This window comes from Notechis scutatus, chromosome 1, assembly GCF_049901735.1.
Source record: "Notechis scutatus isolate UNSWTSFEM ecotype Mainland chromosome 1, rNotScu1.2, whole genome shotgun sequence".
Classification (NCBI taxonomy): domain Eukaryota; kingdom Metazoa; phylum Chordata; class Lepidosauria; order Squamata; family Elapidae; genus Notechis; species Notechis scutatus.
This window is the reverse complement of record NC_142009.1, coordinates 126,474,305-126,493,131: the sequence shown is the minus strand read 5'-3', so window position 1 is coordinate 126,493,131 and position 18,827 is coordinate 126,474,305. Positions and strand designations below refer to the sequence as shown.

At 40.5% G+C, this 18,827-nt stretch overlaps 1 long non-coding RNA gene across 7 annotated transcripts in view; it reads left to right on the top strand.

The window, feature by feature from the left end:
* The first annotated feature begins 435 nt into the window (after positions 1-435).
* Positions 436-18,827, top strand: part of LOC148132980 (uncharacterized) — a 156,713-nt gene continuing 138,321 nt past the window's right edge. For all 7 annotated transcript variants that reach the window (XR_015745618.1, XR_015745620.1, XR_015745619.1 and 4 more), the window contains exons 1-2: positions 436-521; positions 929-1,157. This is a non-coding gene — a long non-coding RNA (uncharacterized LOC148132980). The remainder of the gene's footprint in view (positions 522-928; positions 1,158-18,827) is intronic.

Genomic DNA, 18,827 nt, shown 5'->3' with positions numbered 1-18,827 from the left:
GTACTCCTTGACTTCCATCTCTAGAATTGGCAGATCATTTGTACTTTCAGTCATCGTCTTGCAAGTTACTCCAGTTAAAATTCTCCTATTATCCAACACTTGATAGATCCAGTGACTTGATAATCTTTAGTATGTCACCGTCCTTCTGCCCTTCAGCCCCTCTTCAATCCATTGACAATCCATTGACAAGGAAAATAGTCTTATTCAGCATAGCTTCAGGGTATACTGTGCTGACATTTATCTGGGGTTGTGGGGGCGGGGGGGGGGAGGCTTAGTAAGAAATATTCCCTGCATACGTAACAGGGACATGTTTGTGTTTAATCTGGCCAAACTGCTGCTGTCGTGTTTAGTTTTGCCGTGTGATGCAAATTAAGGACATTAAGGCAGGGCACCAACTGAGCATGTACTGTAGCAGGAAGGCGTCACAGCCAAGAAAGCCTCCAGGAGACAATTATATGAGACAGTCTTTTAAAAGAAGTGTTTGCTGTGAAAACAAATCCTTTAATGCTGTAGCCTAGAAGGTAGAATATAGATGGGGAGCTTAAGAGAGAGTGAGAGAGTGAGGGAGAGATTTTAATGCTTTACTACATGGGTTCTTTCAGAAAAGAGTGATTGTGTCAATGGATAGGGAGCTGTGCAGATTAATTCTTACATGCATATCTCTTGATTCGTAAGCTTTGGCTGTTTTCTAGTTGAATGAATTTTGAATTCTGAATGAATTTTGAATTCATCAAAACAGACTCACCTTCTGCACTTGACAATTGCATGGACAGTAATTGAACATGGTGGCCGGTGGGGATGAGAAAGTGAAATTTTAAGAGGTGGTGGTTTTTTTTTTGGGGGGGTGGGGGGGGTGGGTGTGTGTCATACCTTTGTAGTACTTCTGATACCATTGACTCTGAATAATTCCAACCATGATTTTATTCAGGCATGTGAAGTCTCTTTGTGCAAGCTAGAACAGCTGTGAAAAGTTCTGCCATGCTTCAATCTTTCTCCTAATATGGTTGGAATAAGCACACTTGCCTTAAGCCCGCTCTGTAAGCCACCTTTCTGTCTGGAGAATTTATACAACACTCTGTCTTATCGCCTGTCAATCAGTCTGGATGGAGCTTCAGAGATGCTGTTGCATGGACCGTTCTTCCTGTACTTGTAAGAATGTAAGTTGGTCTCTGAGCATGCCTGCTTTAGCTCTTTTGTTTGCTGTGTGGTGGTGTTTTTTGATTATCCTCTAATATTCCCAAATTGGTATGTACTGGGACCCATTTTTAAATGTGTAATCCAGCTGGCCTACAAAAACTCAACTTCAAAATGAGGGTGTGCTCCTCATGGTTTCACCCCGGGCCATGCATAAAATATACAGACAATAAAATGTAAGTCTAACACATGTGGCAAATATTTATTTCAATGGCAGGAAGCACTATGTACTTCCTTGCCAAATCTATCACATTGTATCCAAAAACAGCTAAATATTAAAGTGATCAATTCAATGAATTGTGGGGAAAATACCAAGAAATAGACACATTAGCATCTTATCAGTAAAGTGTGTTCCAATAGGTATTCCAGAAGTGGTATGCCTACACATACATACATGCATGCATGCATTCATACATACATGTGTATGTATACATATGGTATACAATACTATATAATTTGTTTATGTTATAACATACAGATAAATTCTGTAAACATAATTTAAGAAGGGTTACAAAATATCTGAAGAGGCAATGGATAACTGAAAAGGAGGGCAGTTACTATAACTGTTTAGCTTTCTTGGCATCTATGACAAAAATCAGCAAAAGAAAAGAAAAGAAAAGAAGGTACTTAGCTCTACATGTACATGATTTTATTTTATTTTTTCACATGAGAAAGATTGGCTTTTCAATCACAGTATTTTTCCAAGAAACAATTATTTTCAAGAACATATGTTAGTGATAATATAGAATCAACAATGATTTGCTTTTCAAATTTTACCATAGAAATGTATTTTGAGTCATATGCAATTACAGACTACAGTGATTATAGATTTCAAGACGCTGGTTAGAAGTCCATTGCGGGAATCAGGAAACAAATTAAATAATGTAAATTGAGGTTGTCAAATCTATCGAGGTTGTCAAATCTATCGAAAACAAGGGGGAAAAGAAGCAGTCAAGAAAAGAAGCAGTTTGGTGTAGTGGTGAAGATACTGGCCCAGAAGCCAGGAGACTGTGAGTTCTAGTCCCACTTCAGGCATAAAAGGCAACTGAGTGACTTTGGGCCAGTCACTCACTCTCTCTTGATCCAACACCTCTCAGGGCTGTTGTGGTAGGGAAAATAGGGGGAGGAAAGAGTGTTAGATATGTTCACCATATTGAGTTATTTATAAAAATAAGAAAGGTAGGATAAAAATGAACAAATAAACTAAAATAATTGTTTATTGCCTTGAGTTCACTAATACATATAAAAAGGTGGGATAAAATTATTATTATTATTATTATTATTATTATTATTATTATTATTATTATTATTATTATTATTATTATTATTATTATTCATTGCACAGTCAGCCAGGTGTTCAGACTGGGTTTGGCATTTTTGTCTACCTATTGTGTCCTTACCAAGGACTTGGGATAGGCAAATCTGGATGTTGATGGTGTTACAGATATCGCCGCAGGATGGAAGCTGTTCCAAGAAAAGCTGCCTTCTGCAATTGACCCAAGGCACCTATTAATATTGGTACTACCCTTGCTTGCCTTTGTCATAGTCGTTCTATTTCTATTTGTAGGTCTTTGTATTTTGTTCTCTTCTTTTCTGCTGTCTCCAGGCACTGCCACATTCACTATCCAGACTTTTTTGTCTTTCTTATCAACAACTGTTAAGTCCGGGATGTTATGTGGCAGGTGCCTGTCTGTCTGAACTCTGAAGTCCAAGAGCAACAAAAACAACAACAACAATAATAATCATCATCATTATACAAAAGTGTGAATGATTATTGTGAAAACAGCACAAAATAATAAACAAGACACTAAAACGCTAAAGAGTATTTGATTTTAAGGCTATGTCCCCTTTCTGCCTGATGTCTGGTAACCCTAAATGTAAGTAGATGTGGTTAGCAATGCCATCTGGCTTATAAATGGTGCTCATAATTAGCCAGTCAAAGTTCCACCTTTTTCTGTAAGTGTGCAGATCAGAGGTGGTATTCAGAAGGTTCTGACCAGTTCTGGAGAACTGGTAGCAGAAATTTTGAGTAGTTCGGAGAACTGGCAAATACCTCCTCTGACTGGAGATTTTACAGTATCCTTCCCCTGCCACGCCCACCAAGCCACGCCCACAGAACCGGTAGTAAAAAAATAATTGAATCCCACCACTGGTGCAGACACCATTGTACAGAATGCCTACGTTATTTAAGGGCCCCTATACCCTTGTAAGTGCATTTAGGATTGCAACATTAAAATTCAATCCTCAGAATACTTACCTGAGAGTAAATCTTGCTCATAAGAATGGGCATCCATAGAGTTGCTCTGTAAGGTTCTAAATCTAAGAACAATTATATAGAAATAAATTTTGCTAACTAGCATGAGGCTGGGTAAATAGGATCTTTAATGCTGCAATCTTGTATAAATAGATCCATTTAAAGATAGCTAGATATCTTTTGACCATTCTGCTGCTTCCAGTCATGCAATAGAATAATCAAGCAAGCAAATATCCATTAACCATGGCTTGTTTGTTCAATTAGATTAGTATTTCAAAATCAATAATTTCCTATGCAATTATTTTCCACCCAACCTTATAGCTATGGGATTGATTATAACAGGGTGTGATAAACTCTATGAATTTTTTTTAAAAAACAGACCACAATCTGGGCTGAACTATTGCTTTCTAGTACAGTAAATCCAAAACTAACTGCTAAAATTTTCTCTATTTTTGTGTTGCTTCCTTAATCAGGATTTACATCCTAAGCTACAAAACCCAGATTCCTAGTGGTTGGCAGCATACAATCAGTTTTCACCGTCTTGTTGCTGTACTCTATGTAATAGACACCCACAATCTTTGGAGGCAATCTGTTCCACTGGTTAATTGTTCTCACAAATTTCTCCTTAGTTCTAGGTTGCTTCTCTCTTTGTTCAGTTTCCATCCATTGTTTCTTGTCTTGCCATCTGGTGCATTGGAAAATAGGTTGATGCCCTCATCTGTATAGTAGTCCCTCAAATATGGAACCCTGCTATCATGTCACCCTCAGCTTTTCTTTTCATTAGACTAGCCATACATAATTCCTGTAACTTCATATGTTTTAGCTTCCCTCTAACCCTCTAATCATCTTCGTTGCTCTTCTTTGCACTCTTTCTAGTGTTTCAATGTCTTTTTTATTTTGTGGTGATCAAAACTGGATGCAGTATTTCAAATGTGGTCTTACTAAGGCTTTGTAAAGTGATACTAAAACTTTACATGATCTTGATTCTGTCTTTCTGTTAATGCAACCCCAGGTGGTGGTATAGGAAATACATGGCTCAATAATAGTAACTGCGTGGGACCTTGGTGTCCTAGTAGACAATCACTTAAATGTGAGTCTGCAGTATGCTCTAGTCTCAAAAAAAAGAGAAGCCAATGCAACCTAGTAATTACTAGTATTTAGCCAGATACCACCTATACTATACTTGTATACTTGTTTTTATTGCCTAAAAGAGTAAACCCTTACTTTTCTCATCACTGAATTTCATTTTGTTAGATAGGGCCCAAGTCTGTTGAGATCCTTCTGGACCTTGAGCCTATCTTCTGGAGTGTTGGCTATTCCTGCCAGCTTGATGTGGTCTGCAAATTTGATGAGTTCCTCTTCTATTCCCTCATCTAAGTCATTGATGAAGATAGTAAGACCACACCTAGAGTACTGCATCCAGTTTTGATCACCACATTATAAAAAAGATGTTGAGACTCTAGAAAAAGTACAGAGAAGAGCAACCAGGATGATTAGAGGACTGGAGACTAAAACATATGAAGAACGGTCACAGGCATGGCTAGTCTAGTAAAGTGAAGGACCAGGGGAGACATGATAGCAGTCTTCCAATATTTGAGGGGCTGCCACAGGGAGGAAGGGGTCAAGCTATTTTCTAAAGCGCCTGTAGGCCAGACAAGGAATAATGGATGGAAACTGAACAAGGAGAGATTTAACCTGGAAATAAGGAGAAACTAACAATCAACCAATGGAACTGCTTGCCCTCGGAAGTTGTGGGAGCGCCATCACTTGAGACTTTCAAGAAGAGATTGGACTGCCATTTGTCAGAAATGGTGTAGTGTCTCCCACTTGGGCGGTGGATTGGACTAGCTGACCTATAAGATCTCTTCCAACTCTGATTATCTGTTATCTGTTATATTGAAGAGTACTGGACCTAAGAAGGAACCTTTGGGTACTCCATTGCTTCCTTCTTTCCATGTAGATGGAGGGGAGTAAGCAGTAAAACAAAAACCTTAAACATAGGCTTTGAATAGGCAAACCAATACAGAGAGAGGATATTAATGACAATCCTTGTTGGGGATATTATTGAGTTTTCAGTTACCTTTATCAAGGTAATTGACATTCTTGTTTATTTTAGTGGGTGCAGCATATCTGCAGCTTTATTCCTTTGCATATGTGTTGCTCTGCCAAGCTTAGATCAGGCTTGTACTGCCTACCCAAGCTTTTTTCTGGGCTGAGGTTTAGGATTTATGTATGAAAGACGTAGGAAGGGGAAAATTACCTCAATTAGGTAATGAGCAGAATCCTTTGATTTAACTGTTTCTGAATCACCCAATTGTGTGGGAACAGGCTGTAATGTATTCTGCACGTGCAATTATTTTTGACACTTAATAGAAGCAACACTATTTTATTTAAGTAGAAAACCCTGTTAGAATGACTTAGTCGGGCTTTTAAGAATTGAAAAGAAAACCCCACAATGAACATATAAGCAATTAATCTGCAGACCTTCCTTGAATAATGAATTTCACTGTAATTGCCCCACTATCAGCTGTTGATTTGCAATCCAGGCTAGGCAACCATTTGGCTTCCCCATGAAAATTCAGAATTGTCTTGTTCTAGTAAACAGATTGCTGTGATGATATACGGTGGTAGTTAAAGTATCTGCTTTGTTTACCAATTTTGTTTCATTCTTCATTTGCTGGCTTTCTCCAGCTTCTCACAGCGTATGATGATGTAGGAACAGTTGCACGCTTGGAAACAGTCTCTTGGCCACTCTCCAAGAGCTGCATCCCTGTGCTGGAGACTCTTCTGCCTGTGCTCCTATGAGAAGCCATTTACATTGCATTTGGCATCATTCTGATGTACCTCCATACCTCCCTGAGAGTTTTTAAGAAGGTGGAGCAAAATGCTCAGAGAAATGCATTGGGACAAAGTGCGATCCTTCAGGTTTAGGCCATTTTTTTAAATAGAGGAATTCAACTGATGGCTTTATGTTGTAAGCTGCCCAGAGGTTGTTAGATATGAGATGGGTGACAAATAAATTTCATTATTAAATAAATAAACAAACAAATAAAATAATAATTACTGACATGAATCGAAGGGGTACAATACTCAGTTTATTAATGCCCACAAACAGTAACCTAAATCCGCATTTCTCCCATTCAATAGTAGTTATTTAAAGTCTAGGTGACACCAGAGGTGGTATTCAGCAGGGTCTGACCAGTTCTGGAGAACCGGTAGCGGAAATTTTGAGTAGTTCTGAGAACTGGCAAATACCACCTCCGACTGGAGATTTTGCAGTATCCTTCCCCTGCCACACCCACCAAGCCATGCCCAAAGAACTGGTAGTAAAAAAAATTGAATCCCATCACTGGCTCAATTGTCAAGGATTACTTGTATTTTCTCTCAAATTTTCCCCTGCCATGCCCCCTGCCAGTTCCCCAAGCCACTCCCACAGAACCGGTAGTATAAAAAATGTGAATCCCACCACTGGGTGACACCTAAAATATAGAAGTGTGATGAAATGTGGTGTGGAGATGTGTCACCAGGAGGGAGGCCTGAGTGGCAACTTACTCCAGAGAGTATGTGTGAGAGAAGGAAGATGAAGACAGTCCCTCCCAAATAGTTCCAGAGTATATTGTAAATGCAAATAGTAGAGTCCTCAGTCTGGCAAAATTTTGTCTATCAAAGTGAAACAATAAAGGTCTCAAGTTGGAAGAACTGCCAGCTCACATTCTTGGTTTTGGGCCTGACAAGTACAGCTTGATTTATTTATACCCCACCTTGATTATCTTTCAAAAATAACTTGAGGTGGCAAACATAAGCAACCACCTTCCTCCTCCCATTTTCTCCATCTTGTGAGGTGAGTTGGGCTAAGAGTGACTGGCTCAAGGTCACCCAATTGGCTTTCATGCCCAAGGCAGGATTAGAACTCATGGTTTCCTGCTTTCTAGCTTGGTGCCTTAACACTAGACAAACTGCCTCTCTCCCTCTCCCTTTTTCCCTCCCTCCCTCCCTCCCTCCTTCCTTCCTTCCTTCCTTCCTTCCTTCCTTCCTTCCTTCCTTCCTTCCTTCCTTCCTTCCTTCCTTCCTTCCTTCCTCCTTCCTTCCTTCCTTCCTTCCTTCCTTCCTTCCTTCCTTCCTTCCTTCCTTCCTTCCTTCCTTCCCCTTTTTCAGAATGAATCCAAATTATAAAGAAGCCAGTAAAAAAGGGATTTCACCTGCCTTGTTCTCAATCCCACAAGGTTATGTAATCCCTTAAAAATTGAATCAAACTTTATGCTTTCTGAGAATTGTTAGAACTGTTTTAAAATTTAAACAATAGAGCCAAAAGACGAACAGAGATAGATGCAAGCACTTTGTATTGACTTGTCAGTACCTACATTACAATAACACAGTTAAAATCAGCCTCAAATATAAGACCTAGCAAGAGCATTAATTAAGCCTATAACATATGCAGGAAAGCAATCAATGGGAAGCCTTACGCCCATGGAAGGCTATCTTTTAAAAATTATTAAAAGGAACTCATGGTTTTAGAAATGTTTTAGAATTGTTAGGATCTGTAAAAATGCAAAGGCAGTATGAATGTGTAATGGTACTGGGTTACACACTGGGAGTTGAAATCAACAAGTCTTAAAGTTGTCAAGTTTGGAGAACATGGTATAGGCTAAGGATGCCTGACCATCGACTAAAAAGCTTATCTTGTCTCCCTTTCTTTCTCCTTTCATAGGATAATGGGTTACCAACATAAGAAGGGAGGACCCCATTCCATCCTTGTCATCCAGACCTCTCACCAAACTGTCCCATCCACCACCTGTCAGTGAACCCCCAAGTAATAGAGCAAAAGACCACTTAAAGTTTTCCACCCATATTGACACTTGAGCCGAAACTGACTGAGTGTGTCACCTGCTAGGAAATTGCCAAAGATCAAAACTCCATCAAAACCATAGGAAATGTCCTCAGGATATGAAAATCCCTTGCACTCACAATAGGATTCTCCAGTACAGGCCCATCTCCCGAGGTCAGCCCTTGGATACACAAAGAGGCAGAGATTATCACACCCCTCAGAGAGAGATAACCGTATTTCCTCTGTACAGGATTTAACTTAACCTCCTGAGGCAAACTTTGGCTTTCTGAAACAAAGACCAAATTGGCCTATAAATATTTCTAGCCCTATTTTTCAATGGGGGCCATCTTTGATTGCTAAGCTGTCTATTTTGCTCTCAAATAAATTTTTCCTCTACTTCAAGCAGGTGTATTGTGCTCCTTCACCCACCCCGAAACAGACCAAGAATTTTCTTCTAACACACACACACACGCACACACACACCCCATTGCTGCTTACTGACATCACATGAATTCAATCGCCCACCGAGCCAGCGTCAATTATATCCAGCCTACAATTGTTCTTTCTGTCTGGATAGCCCTTTGCAGTTGACCTTCAAGGCCTCATGTCTATAGATTGCTTAGGATCCTGCTGAGATTTTAAGAGAATTCATCGTTTTGAAATCTCTGGAAGCCATCACATTTGCCTGGTGCAATATGATGAGGTTTTTATGAATTTAATTCAGCGGCTGGCCTCAAAGAAAACTCTTCTGAATTTTGTGAGAAAAATACTAATGTGATTCTTGCCTTTCATTCTGTCATTTCGGCCTTGGTGGCTGCAAGCACAACTCCCCTCCCCCCGCCAATATTGTCTGGACATGTACATCTATGCAACAGACCAGAGTAAATTTTGAAGTAGACCGAGTCTCAGAAGACACAGTTACTTTCATGCTTCCAGGAAGGGTGCTTTGGTCATGCATGATGCACTGTGTAGTTCTCCTTCCAAATGCTTTGCCTCACTAAGGTTCTGCCATCACAGACCCAAAGCAGTCAATCTTAGATTTTGTTCTCTCATATTGACCTGTGCTCTTCTGCCCCCTAGAGGGCACAGAAGCCCATTCTATTTCATTTCATTTCATTTCATTTCATTTCATTTCATTTCATTTCATGCCAGAGGAATCAGTGACTGCTATTCACCTCTGCGATGCCTTTGAACTTTGATTATTCATTCACCAGGTTTATTAGCAGAGTGGTAGGAAGCTCCCAGCCAAGGTTCTAAAATTCAGGAGCAGGGTCCAACCAGGCTTAGATTCTGGATTGTTCTTAACAAGAGAATAGTCCACTGTCTGTGCCCCCCAATGCATGGTATCACATGCTACTCAGCATGTTTGTTGTGGAGGAAAGATAGTTTTTCGATTGCGAATTTGAAGCAGAAAATAAAAGTTGCCATGGGGTGCTAAGTATAAAAAAAAATTGGTAAAAAAAATCAATACACCAAATACAAGCTAGGCGAATGTGACCTTGTTGATGGCCCTCACTCTGTCAAAGACCTTGGACTTCTCATATCGAATGACCTAAGTGCCAGAGCTCACTGCAACAACATTGCAAAAAAGGCTTTAACAGTTGTAAATATGATCTTACGAAGCTTCTTCTCTGATTTGCAAACTAGGGCATACACAACCTTTGCTAGACCAATACTTGAATACAGCTCCGCTGTCTGGAATCCACACTGTATATCAGACATTAATACAATTGAGCGAGTCCAGAAGTATTTTACCAGAAGAGTACTACACTCCTCTGTTCGCAACACCTACCCTACACCACCAGACTTGAGATTCTAGGCTTAGACAACCTTGAACTATGCTGGCTAAGATTGGACTTAAGCATAGTACATAAAATGATATGTTACAATGTCTTACCAGTTAATGAATATTTCAGCTTTAACCATAACAACACAAGAGCACACAACAGATATAAACTAAATGTAAACCACTCCAAACTCGATTGCAGGAAGTATGATTTCAGCAGCAGAGTGGTCAATGTCTGGAACTCACTACCTGATTCTGTTGTCACCTGCTCAAACCCCCACTCCTTTACCCTCAAACTAACCTCTATCAACCTCATCCCATTCTTAAGAGGTCTGTGAGGGGCGTGCATAAGTGCACAATCGTGCCTACTGTCCCTGTCCTGTTGTCCCCAATTATTAGTTCCTATTTCAGGTATGTAAACTAATGTTTATTCTTATTTCTATTATATTGTAAGCATTTGACTACATAAATAAATAAATAAACAAACAAACAAACAAACAAATAAAAAGACGTTTCAGTAAAGAACCCACGGAAGTGGGATATGAAATAAAACTTTGGTTTTTCCTTCCTAAAGATCTTTAGGATCTTTCCTCCCATCTTTTCCATCACAATCCATTTAAAAAGAGAAGATTGTTCCCTCCATTCCTGTGTTCCAAAAATACCACAAAAAACAACAACAACAAACCCTGATATTTCCTCCTTATTATTTTGATATTTCAAAATTCTGGGAGTTAAAGTCTACAAATCTTAAAATTACCAAGGTTGGACACACCTAATGTAAGCACAGGAACTCAGCCTGGAGAGTAATTTCTTCTACATTTGGACATATAAATATGGGAGCTGCCCAGAGTTGGTTGAAAGATGGGTGTCTGTATAAATGTTTTAAATGGACAGACAGACAGATGTGCTTAAACAAATATTAACCAAATAACCACCATTCTAATTAGTTCTTGAGGCTATAAATGTCTGGAACATTTCTTTTGTAATCTCTGAAACATCTATGTTGATTTTTTTTTTTGCATGTTCAGATAGTCCTTGATTTACAACAGTTCTTTCAGAGACCGTTTAAAGTTACAACAGCACTGAAAAAAAGTGACTTAGGATTGTTTGTCACATGGCCGTTGCAACATTCCCATGGTCATGTGATCAAAATTCAGAAGCTTGGCAATTGACTCATATTTATGATGGTTGCAGTGTCCCCAGGTTATGTGATCACCTTTTGCGACCTTCTGAGAAGCAAAGTCAATGGGGAAGCCAGATTCACCGTGTTACTAACTTATCAACTATAGTGATGCACAGCTGTGGCAAGAAAAGTCATGAAATGGGGCAAAATTCACTTAACAAATGTTTTTAGCAACCAAAATTTTGGGCTCAATTGTGGTTGCAAGTTGAGGACTACCTGTATTCAACTGCATTCCACAAGGCCAGGCCACCTTCCTTCAGATCTGTCTTCCCTTTTCTCAAACACACAGCCTGCCTTCATGCTGTATTGTGCCATGCTACACTAACTCATATCCTATCATGATCTTTATCATTTGCTCTTCTTAGATTCCAAATTGAAATATATATGTTGTGGTCATACTCAGACGGACCCACTGGTACTCACCTCTGCTACCCATCGTGGTTTTGTCAGAGTATATTCATGAACTGGAATAGAGCATGGTATCAAGGTCAGCCAATGAATAAATAACAGGTGTGGGTCTGTATATTAAGCTTTGCAGCTCTGAAGCTATGTTAAGCTCTGAATCTGTCTGTTGAAAGAGAAACAAACTTACTTGCTTGCCTGCTAAACTAAAGTGAAACTGATGTCTGTTTCGGAGTTCCCGAGTTGCTGTTCTGCTCTGAACCTGTAACATGTCTGCTTCTGTTTGAGTTTGCTCCATGTTGGAGAAATCTACAACTGGTATTGTAAAATTTACTTCATGTATTTATATAGAAGTTAAATGAAGCCTCAGCCATCTGTGTTTACTTTTCTGATGCTGAATTTATGCTGCAATATTCTGAACAGGTTTTAATATTCTGAACAGGTTTTGATCAATCAAGGTTTCTCATAATTTTTTTTAGCAAGATAGAGAAAATGTAGACCAGGTTACCAGCTTGAGTGATATTCATACCACATTCTCTGCTAAGAATAAAGACAATATTTGTGGGTTTGGGCACATTTTGCCAAAACTCTTTTCAACATAATCTAAGATTAGCATAGAGATATTTTGCCAATCAGCATATTGGCATTGCCTTTCCAAAAGATTGGTGTGTGTGTGTGTGTGTGTGTGTGTGTGTGTGTACACACACACACAAACACACACACACACACACACACACACACACACACACACACATATATATATATATATATATATATATATATATATATATATATATATATATGTTTTCTTAAGTTTTATCGGGTACTTTACATGTATGGTGTATCAGGCTTGGTTGAAGTCTCATTCATCATCGTCATTGTAGTTGTTCTTTTAAAGTTGTAGCAACGTTTCAGCAGAATCTCATCTGCCATCATCAGGCTTCGTGTATTGTGTCCGTCTGTGAGTCAGACTTTTACAGTGGTTTCAGATTTGAATTTGGGGGCCTATTGCTGTGCCAGAATGGTTTCTTCATCCTGATTGGTTGGGAGTCTTGGTCTGTGTTTATTGGTCTCGGAGTTTGCTGTGTTCTGCTTGATTGGTGTCTCTAATATCTTCTGTCTGTTTTTGGCTCTTTTTGTATCTTGATTGGCTGGCAGCATTGTGTTGCTTTAATGGAGGCCTTTAGTGCAGCTTGGCTTCGGGTAAATGGACGGCTATCATTAATTAGGAAGCTGGGTTTCATCTGGGTGCCTGGTTGGGATGTGTTTGAGCTGGAGGTATCAGGGGATCTGTTTGTGCCCAGGTGTTTGCCTGGCTTGTGGTGTGGAGATTTTTTTGTTTGTGAGTGCAGGCTTCCAAATGATTGACAGCCTGGTGGAATCATCTCTTCTATTCATGCTTTCTGGTCTTTTTCAATCTCTATGGCTTCTCTGATGATTCTGTGATTAGGGTTTTCTATAGTGGCCAGGGTTTTGGTGCCATTGAAGTTGATGCTATGACCTGTGGCTTCCATGTGTTGGACTAGTGAGGAAGTGTGTTCCAGCTTTTTGACTGCATTTTTGTGTTCATCCAGGCGGGTGCTTATTCTTCTATTGGTCTGTCCAATGTATGTGGCGGGCATGATGCACAGGGGACTTCGTATATGCCTTGGTTTTCCAGGTCAATTTTATCTTTGGGGTTGCTAAGGATGGCTGCTATTTTTCTGTCTGTTTTGAAGGCAGTCCTGATGTGATGTCTGTGTAGTACCTTACTAATTTTGTCTGTAGTACCTCTTATGTAGGGCAGGACAGCTGTTCCATAGGTCTGTTCATCTTCTGGGTCTCTATTATGTTTCAGTGTGTTTTTGTGGATCAAGCTGGTGATTTTGCTTTTGTGGAAGCCGTTGGCTGTCAGTACTTTAGTCAGGTGCATAGTTCAGTCTTAATGTGTGTCTTGTCTGCCAGGCGTTTGGTTCTGGTAATTAGTGTTTTGGCCACGGAGTTTATCTGTGCTGGGTGGTGGTGGGATTGGGCGTTGAGGTAGCGGTTGGTGTGGGTTTTCTTCTGGTATATGGTGTGTCCTAGTGTGCCATCTGTTTTTTGTAGATTAGTACATCTAGGAATGGTAGTTGTTTGTTTGTTTCTGTTTCCATGGTGAACTTGATTTTGGGGTGTGCGCTGTTTAGGTGCACCATCAAGTTCACCATGGAAACAGAAACAAACAAACAACTACCATTCCTAGATGTACTAATCTACAAAAAAACAGATGGCACACTAGGACACACCATATACCAGAAGAAAACCCACACCAACCGCTACCTCAACGCCCAATCCCACCACCACCCAGCACAGATAAACTCCGTGGCCAAAACACTAATTACCAGAACCAAACGCCTGGCAGACAAGACACACATTAAGACTGAACTATGCACCCTGACTAAAGTACTGACAGCCAACGGCTTCCACAAAAGCAAAATCACCAGCTTGATCCACAAAAACACACTGAAACATAATAGAGACCCAGAAGATGAACAGACCTATGGAACAGCTGTCCTGCCCTACATAAGAGGTACTACAGACAAAATTAGTAAGGTACTACACAGACATCACATCAGGACTGCCTTCAAAACAGACAGAAAAATAGCAGCCATCCTTAGCAACCCCAAAGATAAAATTGACCTGGAAAACCAAGGCATATACGAAGTCCCCTGTGCATCATGCCCGGCCACATACATTGGACAGACCAATAGAAGAATAAGCACCCGCCTGGATGAACACAAAAATGCAGTCAAAAAGCTGGAACACACTTCCTCACTAGTCCAACACATGGAAGCCACAGGTCATAGCATCAACTTCAATGGCACCAAAACCCTGGCCACTATAGAAAACCCTAATCACAGAATCATCAGAGAAGCCATAGAGATTGAAAAAGACCAGAAAGCATGAATAGAAGAGATGATTCCACCAGGCTGTCAATCATTTGGAAGCCTGCACTCACAAACAAAAAATCTCCACACCACAAGCCAGGCAAACACCTGGGCACAAACAGATCCCCCTGATACCTCCAGCTCAAACACATCCCAACCAGGCACCCAGATGAAACCCAGCTTCCTAATTAATGATAGCCGTCCATTTACCCGAAGCCAAGCTGCACTAAAGGCCTCCATTAAAGCAACACAATGCTGCCAGCCAATCAAGATACAAAAAGAGCCAAAAACAGACAGAAGATATTAGAGACACCAATCAAGCAGAACACAGCAAACTCCGAGACCAATAAACACAGACCAAGACTCCCAACCAATCAGGATGAAGAAAAACCATTCTGGCACAGCAATAGGCTGCCCCAAATTCAAATCTGAAACCACTGTAAAGTCTGACTCACAGACGGACACAATACAGAAGCCTGATGATGGCAGATGAGATTCTGCTGAAACGTTGCTACAACTTTAAAAGAACAACTACAATGACGTGGGAAAATACCCAACCAAGCGAACACCATATATATATATATATATATATATATATATATATATATATATATATATATATATATATATATATATATATATATATATATATATATATATATATATATATATATATATATATATATATGTGGATCTTTGGTTATTCGGGTTTTCTTCCGCGTAAGATTGGAAGTATCTAGGCAACGTTTCGATGAAGTCTCATTCATCATCTTCAGGCTTCTGTCTTCAGCTCTGTGCTTCTCAGAGTGATGTGAGCTTGCAGCTGCTTCTTCCTTTTAACTGCTAGTGGCGGTGTGACTTGATTGGGTGGGGGCTTGGCTGTGTTCTGATTGGGTGGGGTGTGTTCTCATTGGTTGGGGGTTTGGCTGTGTTCTGATTGGTTGGGGGTTGGCCATGTTCTGATTGGCTGGAGGTGTGTTCTGTTCAGGTGGGGGCTTGGTTGTGCTCAGGTTGGTCTTAGTTACTGGGGGATTTGAGCTGGTGAGCTGTGATCTTGCTGTTTGGCTTCGAGTTCGTGGTCGTGCTGCATCTTCATGGTGGGGTCAGTTCGCTTCTTGTATGGCTCAGAGGGGTTTGAAGTGGGTAGTGATGCAGCTGCAGTGCGGCTTCTGGTCTGTGGTCGTGTCTCATCTTCTGTGTGGGTGTGAGTCTGCTTTTTACATGGAAGTGTGGTGGTGGCTTCTTGTGTGGCCCTCGTGGGTGTGGGTCTGGTGTCATTCATCATGTTAGGCACTCGTCTGTTCATGAGGGCGGGTTTCCAAATGGCTGGTAAGTGGGAGGTGTCATCTCTTTTATTCATGCTGTGTGGGAGTTTTTCTATCTCTATGGCTTCTCTGATTATTCTGTTGTTGAAGTGTTCGGTTTTGGCGATAGTTCTGGTATTTTTAAAGTCAATCTCATGTCCTGTGGCTTTGAGGTGTTGGACCAGGGAAGAGGTCGGTTCTTCTTCTTTTGATTGAGTTCTTATGTTCTTCAACGCGTGCACTTATTCTTCTGTTAGTTTGTCCAATGTATGTGGTGGGGCAGGCGGTGCAAGGGATTTCGTATACTCCTTGGTTTTCTAACTCGACTTTGTCTTTAGGGTTTCTTAGGATGGTGGATATTTTTCTGTTTGTGCAGAATGCTGTTTTAATGTTGTGTTTTTCGAGGATCTTGCTGATTTTGTCTGTAGTGCCTTTTATATATGGGAGGAGGGCTTTGCCGTTCTCTTGTTCTCTGTCTTGGATTTTGGTTGGGGTTTCTTTTTGGATTAGGTGGGTAATCTTCTTTCTTTGGAATCCATTGGCTGTTAGTACGTTGGTGAGAGTGTTTAGTTCAGTTTTTAGGTGTTGTTCATCAGCTAAGCATTTTGTTCTGGAGATGAGTGTCTCAGCTACGGAATTGATCTGTGCTGGGTGGTGGTGTGAGAGTGCATGTATCTAGCGGTTTGCATGTGTTTTCTTCTGGTAGATGGTGTGTCCTAGGGAGCCATTGGGTTTTTTGTATACCAAGACATCTAGGAAGGAAGTTGATTGTTAGCTTCTGTTTCCATGGTGAATTGTATTTTGGGGTGTAAGCTGTTGAAGTGTGTGAGGAAGTTGTTCAGTTTTTCTTTCCCGTGTGGCCAGATTATGAAGGTATCATCTACGTATCTGAGCCAGAGTTTGCGTTGTGATCATATTTTCTAGAGCTTGTGTTTCAAAGTGTTCCATGTAGAGGTTTGCGATGACAGGTGAGAGGGTGATCCCATGGGTGCTCCTTCTATTTGTTTGTATTTTTGTCCGTTGTAGGTGAAGTATGTATTGGATAGACAGTGGTTGGTCAGATCTAGGATGTGCTGGAATACTATATAATGTATGGTATTCAGCTTTGTTCGGGTATTTTCCCATGTCATTATAGTTGTGCTTTTAAAGTTGTAGCAATGTTTCGGCAGAATCTCATTTGCCATCATCAGGCTTCTGTATTGTGTTGGTCTGTGAGTCAGACTTTTACAGCGGTTTCTGTTTTAAATTTGGTGCTAGCCTACTGCTGTGCCAGAATGGTTTTTTCTTCATCCTGATTGGTTGGGAGTCTTGGTCTGTGTTTATTGGTCTTGCAGTTTGCTGTGTTCTGCTTGATTGGTGTTTCTAATATCTTCTGTATTTTTCCTTTTTTTTTTTTTTTGTCTTGATTGGCTGGCAACATTGTGTTTCCTGTATTGGAGGCTTTTAGTGTGGCTTGGCTCTGAGTAAACGGATGGCTATCATTTATTAGGAAGCTAGGTTTCATCTGGGTGCCTGGTTGGGGTTTGTTTGAGCTGGAGGTATCGGGGAGGGGTGTCTGTTTGTGCCCAGGTGTTTGCCTGGCTTGTGGTGTGGAGATTTTTTTGTTTGTGAGTGCAGGCTTCCAAATAATTGACAGTCTGGTGGAGTCATCTCTTCTATTCATGTTTTCAGGTTTTTTCAATCTCTATGGATTCTCTGACAATTCTGTAGTTGTCCAATGTATGTGGCAGGGCATGATACACAGGGGATGCATCATGGCAGGGATGTATGTGGCAGGGCATGATGCCACATACATTGGACAGACCAATAGAAGAATAAGTACCCGCCTGGATGAACACAAAAATGCAGTAAAAAGCTGGAACACACTTCCTCACTAGTCTAACACATGAAAGCCACAGGTCATAGCATCAACTTCAATGGCACCAAAACCCTAGCCACTACAGAAAACCCCAGCTACAGAATACCTGCGAAAACTTAAGAAAACATATGTATGTATGTATGTATGTATGTATATATGGATCTTTGGTTATTCGGGTTTTCTCCCGTGTAAGATTGGAAGTATCTAGGCAACGTTTCGATGAAGTCTCATTCATCATCTTCAGGCTTGTGTCTTCGGCTCTGTGCTTCCAGTTTGAGCTTCTTCGGCGATGGACTGAAATCTGCGATCGTGCGTAGTTTTGATCTGTGCTCGCGCTGGAGCGCCCCAAGCTGGCTGGTTTCAAGACCAAGAAGTTACAAACTTTATCAGTTTGAGATCTCTCCTCCCCAGCTGGCTATTACTCCCTTTGATAGGCGACAAGCGGTGGTCAGAAAACTCAAAGAAGAACTTTGACTGTTACTGATAAACATGTTTTTCCTGAATATACATCATAAGGTTTATCTGACATAAAGAATAAGCTTCTGTGATGATACTCGTGACTGATACCGAATACACATCTTTTATCCGACAGGCTTTTGTGAAGTTAATCTTATCAACTTCAGCTTCTTCCTGTCAGTTCTTTTCCTGTCAGCTTAGTGAACTTTGCTCTGTGCTAAGCAAGATTTTGTTTCATGGAAATTTACCAAGACAGAATAGCCACATGTGATCATATTTTTCTAGAGCTTGTGTTTCAAAGTGTTCCATGTAGAGGTTTGCGATGACAGGTGAGAGGGGTGATCCCATGGGTGCTCCTTCTATTTGTTTGTATTTTTGTCCGTTGTAGGTGAAGTATGTATTGGATAGACAGTGGTTGGTTAGATCTAGGATGTGCTGGAATACTATATAATGTATGGTATTCAGCTTTGTTCGGGTATTTTCCCATGTCATTATAGTTGTGCTTTTAAAGTTGTAGCAATGTTTCGGCAGAATCTCATTTGCCATCATCAGGCTTCTGTATTGTGTTGGTCTGTGAGTCAGACTTTTACAGCGGTTTCTGTTTTAAATTTGGTGCTAGCCTACTGCTGTGCCAGAATGGTTTTTTCTTCATCCTGATT